The sequence below is a fragment of the Hemicordylus capensis genome, chromosome 4 (genome assembly GCF_027244095.1).
Source record: "Hemicordylus capensis ecotype Gifberg chromosome 4, rHemCap1.1.pri, whole genome shotgun sequence".
Lineage (NCBI taxonomy): Eukaryota > Metazoa > Chordata > Lepidosauria > Squamata > Cordylidae > Hemicordylus > Hemicordylus capensis.
In genome coordinates, this window is record NC_069660.1 from 266,886,716 (window position 1) to 266,901,064 (window position 14,349).

At 39.6% G+C, this 14,349-nt stretch overlaps 1 protein-coding gene and 1 long non-coding RNA gene across 3 annotated transcripts in view; both read right to left on the reverse strand.

Annotated features, from left to right (window-relative positions):
• ARFGEF1 (ADP ribosylation factor guanine nucleotide exchange factor 1) overlaps positions 1-14,349 on the reverse strand; it is a 125,687-nt gene that overhangs the window by 110,077 nt on the left and 1,261 nt on the right. The gene's annotated exons all lie outside the window — the stretch shown is intronic.
• On the reverse strand, positions 1,506-14,308 carry LOC128324564 (uncharacterized). Its single transcript, XR_008306939.1, has 2 exons — positions 13,657-14,308; positions 1,506-1,681 (listed from the first exon to the last, which is right to left on the reverse strand). It is a non-coding gene; the product is annotated as an uncharacterized LOC128324564 (long non-coding RNA).

A 14,349-nucleotide genomic window follows, 5' to 3' on the forward strand; every position in this document is an offset into this window, starting at 1 on the left:
TAAATTTGTCCTATACATTTCAATAAGACTGCTTATGAGTAACTTAGTCTGGATGTCAGCCTGTGACTGAAGTAGCCCATCTCATAATTTTAACATTTTTTCTGTACAATCACTCAATAGGGTTCCTGTGCTGAAGGTTTGCAACAGAAGGGGTACACTTGTTAAAATGCTTGAGAATCCATGCAATTGGTAGCATGTGCATATCTATACAGGTATTAATCTTTTGTGCTGCACCGAGAAAGGAACAAAAAGAACCCATTCTCAAACATGCAGAAGCTCCTCTGCTTAGTGAGGATTCTTATTTCTCAAAGACGAATAGATATTTACAAGCTCAAAGAAGAAAGATCCCATCTAAGCTTACTTTATGTCTCTGCCTGTGTGGGAAAACATGGCATTCCTGCCACATGGCATTGCTACCACAAAATAATAAACTGCTTTCAGACATGCTTTCAAAGCCCAGCTTTGCAAATAAGTGTTTGAGAGGTTGTATACATCCTGCTCTACCTTCATGTAACATGGTGTCGCATCATTTATTTATTTATTATTAAAAATTTATTGTATACTGCCTTCTCCAAGACTCTAGGTGGTGAGCAGCAGCAGCAATAATTTAATTTTTTTATTTAAAAAAATTAATGGGCAAAAGCCTGGTGAAAAAGGTAGGTCTTGAGAAGGGCCATGAAAGCCACCAAGGAGGGGGCAGAACAAATCTGGGGGGGAAGGGTGCTCCAAAGAAGAGGGTAGCCACAGAGAAGATCCTCCTATGGGGCCAGGCACCACACACTACACCAGGGCCTGGGATGGGGGTGGCCTGGCAGGGAGAGGGCTGAGAGAGACTCCTGCCTGCAACCCTGGAGAAGCCGCTGCCAGTCTGTGTAGACAATACTGAGCTCGATGGACCAATGGTCTGACTCGGTATAAGGCAGCTTCCTACGTCCTATGTCCCTATGACACTAGGGAGGGCCAACTGAGAAGACTTCACAGGACAGGATACAACTGGCCGAAAGAGGCGATCCTGGAGATATATAGCTGCTAAGTCCATAAGGGTTTCATAGATGAGAATCAGAACTCATGGCACCCATCCACTTCAGTGTGTGCTCTCCCCACTTCATCTCTGTTAGTCTCATCCTTATCTGAACACCAGAAGAGGCAAGGATACCACTGCCATACTGTGCTGCATTTGCCATCTGAAGTTTAACAATGCTGTAACAAGTGCCAAGCTTTGCCCACCCTCTTCCGATTGCAAAGCCGGGGTAATCAAGAGGAGGGAAAGCACGTGTAGTTCAAACCATTCAGCATTATGGCAGTTGTACTATGGCTGCACATCTTCTGCTTTAACAAGGACAAAAGGCCAGAAGAACAGAATGGCAAGCATAGCCACCATGCAAAACACTATTTTATTCAGGCCAGGGAACTGTGTTGATGGCCATTTGCCACTTGACTGCTTGCACAGGGGCAACTGCTACATGCTTCAGGCAAACAGAACTGCACAAACGTTTCAAAAAATATTTCTTTATTGGACAGCCATATACGTCTGCTACTGGGTATCTTGTTAACTGCTGCTTGTTGCATACTTTAAAGGGGGCAAAATCAGTTTGAGTGAAGATGTTCAGCAGGAATGCGATTCAGTGTATGAAAGCTCTTGCCTGGAGCCAGGGGGGTGGACTGGACAGTCTTCATATTCCTGTCAGCACAATGAACTAAAGTCAGTTTTCAGTACTCGTGATTAATTGCTACTATATATTGACTGCCCTTTTCTATAGACTATAACCAGTACTTTAGGTGTAGAACATATGACAGGTGGATTAGTGATAATAAGGGCAGATCATACAGCATTTCACACATGATAATTCCCGCTACGGTGAAGCAGCTTCACTGTGTGTACCAAGCATTTTTAATCATCTGAGAACAGGCACTGTCTCTAGACATCAGGCTACCATGTAAGAAACTTATCACTTGATAATTACTACTTCAACTGGTTAAGTTTAAGTGAATTAGTACCAAGAATAACATGCCAATAATAGGTAAGTAAAGTGGCGCAGCAGGGAAATGCTTGACTAACAAGCAAAAGTTTGCCAGTTCGAATCCCCGCTGGTACTATATCAAGCAGCAGCGATATAGGAAGGTGCTGAAAGGCATCATCTCACACTGCATGGGAGGAGGCAATGGCAAACCCCTCCTGTATTCTACCAAAGAAAACCACAGGGCTCTGTGAGCACCAGGAGTCAAAATCGACTTGACGGCACACTTTACATTTACTGTTCTAGCAAAGATTCTGTACCAAAGCCAGGCCAATCTGCAAGTTCATTCAGGACAAAAACAGATTCTCTGGTGTTTTCAAAACAGGCTGACATTTTCTTTGCAAATCCAGTTTGGCATGAACAGGTCCTAGAAAAATGCATTTTAAATTCGTTTAGGACATAGATGGCCAATGGAACTATGGCCTTGCAGACCTATACATTTATTCAACTTGAAAATGCTCATCCATAAGCCACAGTTCAGTGAATAGCATGGATAACATATGTTTGCAATATTACATAAAACTCCATATGACACTAAACAGTAAACATGAACCTACGTAATATGCTGCAAAAGCCAATCACAAAATGCAGCTCAGCACGTTAATTGAAAGTAATCTGAAATAATTGCAACTGGCTCAATATTTTCTCTCTTTATACACTGTGTTCAGGAATAAGACTAATCAAGCAAAGAAAATGCATCTCAAGAATGCTAAGCAAATAATGAAGGGGAATATTTAATATCAACTTGTTGCTGAAAATGTACAGAGCAAGATAATGAGATTTAAAGCAAACTCCTTTGAAAACACACAAAATGAGAAAAGGCTGCATTAGGAACAGACTTACAAATGTTAAATTCCAGCACAGAAGAGAATGAACAAAACACAAATAGAATGAGAACAATGATGTGTATTTAGCAGCAAAATTCTATAATCAGCAGAGCCCATGTGCCTTGAATCACTTAGCTAAACAAGAACTTCATGTTATATTAATTTATACATGACAAAGAACACAAATTGAATCGAATGGTTTTGGTCATATAGCTATGTTATAAGCATGTCTATTTTGCAACAATATCAGTTTCTCCCATCAATAATACGCTATTGCAGAAGATAGAGTAACAGAAAGAAAAGGAGGAAACCAATAAATGAGTGCTTGAGGAAAAACATGAAGAAAAAGAAATCAGATTAAAAGCATTTGCAGTTGACCATGTTGATTTAACAACATTATTTACAGGCTACCTTTCAACAGAAATCTGATCACACTGTGGTTTATAAGAAGTAAACCAATATAGAAACAAAACAATACAATTAATGCAATAAACACATTTTTAAGAATAACATAAAAGAAAGAATAAAGTTCCCCACTAACCCCTCAAATGCCCAGCAGAATAAAAATGTTTTCAATCTCCAAAGAGAGACAAGGAAAGAACATATGTGAATTTCCCAGTCGAGAGCATTCTAGAACCCCAGGAACACTGAACAAAAGACCCCATACCTTAGATGGCTCCCAATTCATCACTTCAGGCCAGTTTAAAGTGCTGTTTATAACCTTTAAAGCCCTATTGTTTGGGCCCAAGGTATTTTGAAGGACTCACCCATGTGAACCTGCCCGCATACAGATATCCTCAGAGAGAGAGAGAGAGAGAGAGAGAGAGAAGCCAAATCCCAACACCAATTTGGAATTGGCTGAAACTGTTTTAATAATAATTTCTCTTTTGAGTCTAAGTATATTTATCATACCAATAAGCCTTTCTCATACTTCATTTTATTTTGGTGCCGTTTTATACATGGCTTTTAAAAAAAAAATTGAAAGGGCAACTTGCAATAACTTCATGAATTTCACTCATGGATTAATTCCAGGCACAGCAGTATCCAGTGTGTTTTACAGGGTGATTCCTTTCAGGTTTGCTTTCTAGATGTGTCGGTCAACCATGCTGACCACGCAAATGGCTTCCCCCTGTGTTTACAGCCATCCGTGAGGGTAGCTGGGGAAGGTAGAAGCGGGGGAGGGGGCACCTGAACAGGAAGCTGCGGCAAGTGGCAGAGGAGCAGATATGAACCTGCTCTCCTCCTTTTTAAAGGTGCCAGGGATGTGTTGCAAATCACTCTTTGAATCGCGATTCATGCACAAACCTAAGAAACATATCTAACTGGCTTGTTAGAAGTAATACCTCCCTCCACATGGAACAGTCCATTCCCATATTTGTATCCAGTTTCCTCCAACAACAATTATTTATATACCACTTTTCAACAAAAGTTTCCAAAGTGGTTTACAAAAAGAAATAATAAATAAATAAAGATGGATCCCTGTCCCCAAAGGGCTCACAATCTAAAAAGGAACGGCAGCAACAGTCACTGGAGGCACTGTGCTGGGGATGGATAGGGCCAGTTACTCTCCCTTTGCTTAATAAAGAGAATGATTTTACTACATGTAGTTCTGCATCTGTGCTTTGTGTCATTAAATGTTCTTGCCACTTGCTTTATGAAGGAAAAACCATTAGAATTCTAAAGAAGTTTGGTGAATATTTGTAATATTTGGTGAAGATAGAGCAGCGCAACTGCAATCCCAAATTCATCAGTAAGCCCCACTGAACCAAATGGAACTTCTGAGTAAACTGGCATAGGATCAGGCTATTGATTCAATCATATCAGTTTTGCTGCTTTTTCCTTCTCACATAATGGGCACTGGGTTATTACCTTGTTTTACTTATCCTTGATATCTGTTACTAAGATGCTATAATTCTTATTATATTGTGCAAAGTAGTACAATAAAAATGTGTTTTCACATTTAAGGCTATCACTTGATACCTTTATTATTTTTTGCTTTCACTCAATTATTTAACACAGATCACTGAACAGATAACCAGCCTAGTAACCTTTTGTAGTATTAGCACTACTCCATCTAAATCAGGAATTCCCAACCTTGAGTCCCCAGATGTTGTTGGACTACAACTCCCATCATCCTCAGCCACAATGACCTTTGGCTTGGGAACCCGTGATCAAAAATGCTAATATATACCAGGATGTTTCAAGAATTCTTAGACCAGATTTCAGAAGTTGCAAAATCATTTATTAGTAAGATTAATCTCTCTCCCACTTGTGTGCATGGACATGCAATTTTACGTTAAGAAGTAGAAGAAACAAGAAGCAAGGCTTAGAAAGTGAAAAGATAAGTTCAGAAATATGACAGAGGCAAAAGAGACTGTTGCTGCAACAAGAAATATATGCTGTTAAAATTGTGATATTAACGAAGAAAAGGAAGTGTGAAAGTCAAGATGATTCATTGTATCAAAAAGAAAAACACTTTTCCTCTGTGAGGCTAATTTAAATGAGGGAGGTTTGCACAGCGGCAAGATCTATCTTTTAAGTCCTCTTATGTTGCATTAAAAGGTGGTTAAGCATTGGAGAGCACAGAGAAAGTTAGTTAAAGAATTAGGATTATGAGAACACAACCCATGACCCCAGAAGCACAGGGAAGATCACACTTTGGGGAAATGCGCAGTTCAGATGTTACAACTGAGAACATCAGTTTCGAAATCAGGAACAGACTAGGAATCTAGGGATGGGCCCGGACCGGTCCGGAGGCCATTGAAAAGGCCTCCGGACCGGTCCGGACCTAGGTGGTTCGGATTGGGGGTGGGGGTCGCTTTAGGAGCGGCAGGAGGGTTTACTTACCCCTCCCGCCGCTTTCCACTGTGGCGCCGTAATTAGTAGAGTAATTGGGGCGGCAGGATACCTCCCTGCCGCCCCTTGCCTGCTGTGGCTCTGCAAAGCTCCCAGTAATGCTTTGCGCGTGCGCACGATGTAAATGTTGTTGGTTTTTTTTACTCTACTAATTACGGCGCCACAACAGAAAGTGGCGGGAGGGGTAAGCAAACCCTCCTGCCACTCTTAAAGCGACCCCCCACCCCAGTGCCGGACTGCAGTGTGGCGGTTCCGTGCACACCCCTATAGGAATCCTGAGCGTTCTCCAACTTTCTTCACCCAGTTTTGGTACTGCACAATACCTGGGCCAAATGCCAAGCTAGGTTAAAAGGTGTCTAAACTCATTTTGAAAACCCTAATCAAAACATAAGTTCCCAAAGTTCATTCTAGCCCAAATTAGCAGTGGTCACACAATGCTGCAACTGGGTAGAGAAAGACAAGGACAAACACAGGCGAGAGTGTACACACAATATTGTAGCCTTGTCTCTAACCCTTGGAACAGAGTGTCTAGTTCAGCTGTACTAAACTTGAGGGGTTTCAGACACTTTTCCATATTTGCTTTGACCAACCTTAAAAAATGCCCCAATTAAACACAGATGGAATACATACAAAGAACTCATGGAAACATTTCAAAAGAAATGGGAAATAATTGAGACAGAAATCCCACAAACAATATGAAATTGTGTAAAGCTCACGTAGAGAAAACCAGGCAAATTGTTATTCTATAGCAAGCACCAAAGAAAAATAAGATGAAGTTAATATTGATCTATGTTGCAAAAAGGAGAAAGCTTGTCTGTCAAAAGAGAAAAGTTAATTTTGAATTTTTTTATAGGTATCCAAAGCAGGGAATTAAGTATCCACATTACTAACATGCTTTGCTCATTTCATGAAGCAGCAGAAAGCAAAGCTAATGGCACTAGCTCAGTTCAGACATTATGACAAACAGTGATTTAATCATGGTTTAGAATGATGATCTCAAGCCTCAGGCATGAGTGTTCCCCCTTACTATTCAAATGCAAAGGGGGAAAGGTTCCATGGATCAGTACAAACAATTCCAGTGGGACTTATCCCTGAGTAAGTATGCATAGGATTGCAATCAGGCAGCTTAATTTTATGAAGGCTTCCTAGAACTGAATCACAATTTCATAGGGCTTCTTCACAGATTAGGAAAATCCAGGAACAGCTGCGTTTGGACAACACAATAAATGCTGGCTTGTTCTTAACCTTCCATGGAAGCAAAAGACTTCCTCTCGTGCGTGCAAATAGGAGTCCAAAAGCTTATGATCATCCTGCTAAAGCATGATTTAGTATAACATTGGAACCAGGCCTCTGTCTATTGCATGAAAACTCCGGTTTGTATTAGTTGTGCTATTTGCAGGACTCCTTGGCACTCAATAAATGAGTTTCAAGAAAACAAAAGGAACATTGAGGGGAGAAATAGAGCAAATAAAGGCCTCATGTAATTAGAATGGGGTAGATCAAATTTAAGATGTACTATCTGACAATTTCCCCAGCACAAGAAAGAAGAATTAAATTATCAGAATAGCACAGGCTTGCTTATTTGGTAGACCCATATACCACTGTCATGAGCTAAGAAAGGGGACAGACAGACAGACACATACACACACCACATAACATTGCACAAAGCTCAAACTGTTTATAAAAAGAAACTGAAATGTGATATTTAGGGAGAAAGTTCAAAATCTAGAATAACTTCTTTTATATCTATGTAATTGCTTCTTATCTTTTTTTTTAAAAAGTCATTCAGCACTTCCATGCTGAATTAGCACTACATAACTTCCCTGTATAAATAGATGTTAAAAAGCAATATCCAATGTGTATTCTTCATATAGACTAGCTATATGTACATTTTAACCATTATTACCAACTAGACACTGTTCATTTGTATGCATGTCATTATATTTTATAATACAATGCATAGACTGCCTTTCTACGAGATGCACCCAAGACAGTATTAAAATATATTCAGCATTAAAAAGTGCACAGCTTTAAAATATATTCAAACACAAAACAATCAAAAATAGCAAAGTTCAAACAGCCTTGGATCCTAGAACAAGTCTTCTCCCGATGAACACAGTAGGCGGACAGATTCCTATGGTGTTGGGAAGACCTTCAGGTACCCCAGACCCAAACTGTTAGAGCCTCTAAAAATCAAAACACACCACCCCAAATTGGGCTTGGAAATGGATTGGGAACCAGAGCCAATCAAACAAAACCAGAGCAATATATTTCATAGATTGGACTCCCAGCTACAGTCTACCAGCAGCATTCTGTATCAGTTTACATTTCTTAAAAAAAACTTTTCAAGGGCAGTCTGACACATAGAGCACATTACAGTAGCCAAGCTGAATGTAACCAATGCATGTGCAATAGCGTCCAGATAGGAGTTGTCACAGTCTTAAAGCTGTTGCACAGGCACTTCTGGCTGCAGCCACTACCTGACTATCCAGTAGTAGTCCCAAACTTTATTATTATACTAAACATTGAAAAAATAACAAAAAGATAAATAGAAAAAATAAAGCAGATCTGGATCAGAATCAACCAATTTTGATTTAGTCCTTCCCATTATTTAGTTATCTGAAATATTTATACCCTGCCCCTCCAGTGCAATACTGCTTGGCTTACAACAATAACAGACACAGATACAAATAATAATATTAAATATTAAAAAGAGTCAGATTAAAAACAATTATTAGGTTCAAATTAAAACTGAAAATTATAAAAAGCTAAAGAAGCTAAAGAAAATAGATGGCAAAGCTTACAGCACTTATAAGGGATGAAAATTCGGAATCTTTCAAAGAAGATTGGGAACCATTTTTACTTTACTTAAAGAACTTTTTTTCTAATATGGATTTTTTAGCAGGGTTTGAAATATAGTATTAACAGCAGGTTGGGTAGGGTAAAATCGAGTAGTAATGTGGAATATCTATGTTTTGAATTATTATAGCAATGATTTATATGTATAGTTAACACAAACCGCACAGATAGGTAAGTGGGAAGTCAATTGTAATTGTAATTTTATTTACAGTCATTGACCAAACAGAGAGTAAAAACTAATAGACATTAAAATGTGTGTGTGTGTGTGTGTGTGTGTGTACGTACACAGTTTAGAATTAGGATGATGTCCCATTATACCTCTTTAAAGCAATATAACTAAACTTAGCTACAGAAATAGAGATTGAAGCATCTTTATCTGAAAGCAGATGTTTTTCAAGATTATCATCGGATTGATCTACCAGTTTACATATTAAAGGAGCAATAAGACGTTCCCTAGGATATAAATGGAATTTACAATGGAGAAGAATGTGTGCAACAGTTTCTGTATCTCCTGACCCACAACTACAGTGTCGTTCCTCTAAAGGCACATCCTGAAACCTCCCAGCTAGAAGTGCAGATGGAAAGGAGTTAACCCTTACTCTCGTAAATATCCATTGAAACTTAGAGAAAGTGATTGTTGACAGATATTTTGCGGGGGAAAGGTCCATCTTAGTTCTTATTACTCTATAAAACTCTGGAAGTACAGCCCAGTTTTCTTGGATCTCAATATCAACAAGGCATTGTCTTACTACTCTTTTCGCATTCGCTAGACCCAGTTCCGGCAATTGAGCTGGATCTAAGCCTAGAAAGGTGAGTTTATTACTTACTGTAGCACACCATAGTGACTGGGGACTAGCTGAGAGAAACTCAGGAATTAAACCAACTGGTCGCAGATGTATTTTCAACCAAAAATAGATAATTAGAAGCCAGGCCCGAGATTCAATTTTTATAAATCCAGCCTCTGTCCTTAAAGTCACATTCGCTGTACATTTTGGAATGCCAAATAAGTTCCTCAAGAACCCTGATTGGCTTCTTTCCAGAATGTCAAACCTTGAGTATGGACCTAATTGAATACCATACAATAATTGCGGAATGACCTTTGCAGTATAGAGCTTTAAAGCAGCTGGAATGAAGCCTGCACCCTGAGTTCTAAAAAATCTTGATTGCTGCTGTGCTACGTTTTGCCGACTCTGTGACCATACTTATATGTGCTGATTTCCCAGCATTTTGTTGAAAAATTACCCCCAAATATTTTATTTGATTTACCTGTTCTAGTCGATGTCCATCTAGCATCCATACAATTTTTTTTACTTTATTGGTGAAGCACATAATTTTAGATTTGTCATAACTGATCTGTAGATGCTCCTCTCTGCAGTATAGTGCTAAGGCATCTAATGCTCTTTTAAGCCCAACCCTGGTTTGAGATAAAATTACTGCATCATCAGCATACATCAGGATTGGGATTTTCTTGTTGACTAGTTTTGGTGGATGAGTGTCAGATGTCTGCAAATGCTTTATCAAATCATTAATATAAAGGTTAAATAAGTAAGGGGCTAATACACACCCTTGTCAATATTTACTTAATTAAATAAATGAATGCAATTTGAATGTAAAGCTATCGTAAAAGCCAATAAAAATTTAAAATGCAAAAAAGAAGCTAAAGAAACTAAATAACCTACTAGATATAACAAAATAATAATATTTAAAAGTCTCCTTAAAAAGGTGTGTTTTAAGATTTTTTTTAGAAACACTGAGAGAGGGAGAATGTCGAAGCTCTTCAAGGAGGGTGTTCCAAAGCTGATTCATAGAACTATTCTGTTTGAAACATCCACAACGAACTTTGAATGCTTAACACATTTGTATGATTTGATCACATCTGATCAAAATGGGGAGGGAATCCATTATTATAAAAATGTAAACTGCCTTAAGTGCTCTGGCAGAAAGGCAGTAAGTACGTAAAAGTAGTAAATAATCGTAATAAGATTCCACAGAGCTCTAATAGATTTACTTCCTGGTAACTGTTGTTTTAAAATTGCAGCCCAACCCTTACCCAGAAGCAAGTTCCACAAGTTTGATTAATGGACGTATTTCCTGGTAAGCATGCGGAGATTGCAACCCTGTTGGATATCAGTAATGTCAGAAATTCATTTAAACTTCTTTTCAATATTTAACTTAAGTAATATTGAAAATTCAGAAACTTAACTATTAACTTTCTAAAGTTAAATAAATTCATCTAACAAAGCTACCTGCTATAATTTTAGATTCTATATGGATTCAGAAAAGGTGCTAAAATTTGCACTAGCAATGAAGTTAAAAATTCCAAATGGGTATTTTTATTTTATAAAAGAACTATATCACAATTCACTGAGAATATCACTCAGGCAAACATCTTTAAATGAATCATAGTACAAACCTCAGTGAAATGAGTGGAAGTTGAACTATACTAGCCATGTTCTTGTGCAATTCCCATTCATTTCAACTGAACTATTGCAGAAGAGTTCTAAGCAGTGAGCTCCTCGGAATACCAGTTGCAGGGGAACAGCAGCAGGAGAGGGGGTATGCCTTCATTTCCTTGTTGTGGGCTTCCCAGAGGCATTTGATGAGCCCCTGTGAGAAATAGGATGCTGGACTAGATAGGTTTTGGGCCTGATCCAGTAAGGCTTTTCTTATGTTTCCTTTCTCTAAAAGTCAGCATAAGCTTCTACAGAAGTCAATTTACTAAGAACCCGGAAATAGATTTGCTTCAGTTTTTGCATCCCAATGACAAGACTCCTTTGCTTCTGTGACTCACTACCATGTCTTTTAAAGTTAATATTTAACAAATGAAACAATATTAAATTAGTTCAGTTTGTTTGTCTGGGTCATCATAAACCATAATCTCATTAAATTATGAAATACCATCCCACTAAGTTCCCAAAAGATCTCTGTGGATGGGCCTATAAATTATTTCATAAGGTTAAACTGTAATATTTTTAACTACTGCTATATCTCATTTGTGACTGTTGTATTTTGCATCAACCTAATTTAAATACCACATTGTGAATTTTTGCTAATCATTTAACTCTCCAGCTGTGAATACTTCCAGTTATTATTTCTGTTTTCCTTGGCCTTGTTCATGTCCATCTGTCAGGATTCTGTTTAAACAGTAGCAGATCCTGTGCTAGATCAACCTAGGAACACATCTGAAAACAAAGCTACCCCAAGATGTCAATGAAACTCTGTGAAGACAGTGTCTCTACATGCAAGATGAACTATCAGAATTGAGGCCTTACAGTGGTAAACAACTATATGATTAGCTATACAATAGAGTTTTTGGTCTTGACTGGAGCATCTTACAGAAGCAAATACTATACTGTTGGCCTCATGAGTTCTCTATTTGAATAATTTCAAAAAGATTATCACAAATCAAAGAGGAGATAAATGGAATTCCATAAGGTAAATTAAAGGTCCATCATTATTATTGTGACAAATATTTATATATCGCTTTTAGGGGCAGGGGGGAGTTCTCAGGGTAGTTTATATAGAAAAATAAAGAAGATGCTTCCCTGTGCCTGAAAAGCTCACAATCAAAAAATTTTAAAACTCAAAGAACTGGCTACTTACAGACACAAGTGTACATTGTGATTTGTGCAAATGATTGTGATGATTAACCCAACCCAGCTCTAGTCACACATAGTTGTGCATAACAAATTGTTCATTTGAATGCACATCTCAATGAAAGCAAAGTGAATTCTGATTGTAGAAGCAGTCCAACCATAAGGCATGGTAAGACAAGTGCCATCATCCCATCGCTATGGACTCACTTCATCTTATTGGGCTACCACCCTCTTCACCCCCCACTGGGCCACCATCCTTTCACTGCACTCAATCCCCCACTCTTTTACCCTGTGATGGTGCACTAGCCACCTTCCATGTTCTCCTCCATCCTCCTCCTCCACTCCTGCCTCCCACTCTGGATTCTGAGAAGTCCAACAGGTGTAGGGAGTGAAAGGAAGAAACATTTTGAACCAGAAACTGTGTTGGCATAGAGCATCTGTTGGCTTATATCACCAGGTAAGGTAAGTGGGAAAGGAACAGGGCCCAATGAAGCAGGGAGGGGAGAGAGACAAAGAGAGAAGACATGCTGGGATGGGTAGGTGGATGGGAGAAGAGAAAGAGAGATGCACTGGGATAAGTAAGTGGAAAGAGATGGGGAGAGAGAGAGGAGACATGCTGGGATAGGGAGTGTGTAGAGAAACAAAATGTGATGGGAGTGCATGGAAGAAAAGGCATTACTGAGGAAAATTATGTGCAGTGCATTGTGCATATGGCAGTAATAAAAGAGGGTCCTGAGGAAGGGGGTAAGCTTAGCCAGTGTGCTTGTACTCCACAGGGAGCGACACTATGTTGCTCCCACACCTTTGGCAGCACAAGAGTTGCAGCCAACCCTGCTGATGTGTGTCCATTCACGGATTCAGATGCATATCTGACTTTGGTTGGAGTTCCCAATCCAGAGTAGAAGACATCTCCACACATGAATCTCCTTCTCTGGATCAGGGTACAGAATTAGTTTCAAGCAGCAAATTGAGTTGATTGGTGATCTGTTTTAAAAAGAGATCTCATGCTTATGAAATGGACAGTGCTGCATGAACACAAGAGCTTGCAAAACAAAATCATGATATTTTATCACCACATCAGTGTTCCCGATAACAGGGATTCCCACATGATGTTGACTACAACTCCCATAATCCCCAGCCAAAGGCCACTGCAGCTGGGGATGCGGGAGTTGTAGTGAACAACATCTGGAAATCCCTGTTAGAGGGAACAGTGCACCACATTCTTAAGGATGGGGAAAATTCATTAACCAGTAGTTCTAGACTACATGAAGTCTTTATTTATTTAAAGTACTTGACATTTTACTTGCCTATTTTTCTCTTTTTAACAAACACAGGGTCAGCTCAATCTAGGAGTGCGTACTTGTCTATCTTCATCATAACTGTAAATCACGTGCTACTTCTACATGTCATGCCACCTAAACACTTTTAACCTCAGTTACTGAAAATGGGTAATTGAAAAGCAGGAAGGATTAAGCCTAAATCCTGGATGAGGGGGCTCACCTTGTAAAACATCGTTCATGTAATGTATTTCCTTTCATTCTGGCTGCAATCACCATGTAATACACAAAAGAAATATCTCTATCCATATATAGATTTCTGATCATCTACACAGATGTACTTCAAAGGCTCCTCATATCACTGCATCCCTCTCTGCTATTATTCGTCCTCCCGACACAACAGCCTTTCAACCTTAAGAGCAGCAGCCATCAATTTTAAATGTGGCCAGGAGGGTGTCACTGACTGTCCCTTGTTTTCCACCATCCCCCTTCCGTTCTGTTATCCTCACTCCTCCTCCCCGCCCGGTCACCTGCTCCCTCCCAGACGGCCTTGTCCTTCCAGGTCAGCTCTCTACACACCTTCTCTGCCTATTCATCCTGGGTGTGTTATGTGCGCGAGGGAGGCGGTGAATGAAAGCCATGTCAAGGCAACCGCCTGCATTTCGTTGTCAACAAGGGGGGAGCTCTCTAATAAAACAAACTCCATCGGCTCAGCAAAATCCGCACGCACAACTCCTCCCTGTCGCCAAGAAAAACGTGAAACACACACACACACGGCCTTCTTCTCCAGCTCCCTCCGCTCTCCCATCCCCAGCAGCTCCATCCCTTACTCTGCCAGATCACAAAGGCCTGCCTCATGCATCAGTGGTAGCACAGGCTGCCCGTCCTCCCTCTTCCTGCTCGCCGCCGAGCTAAC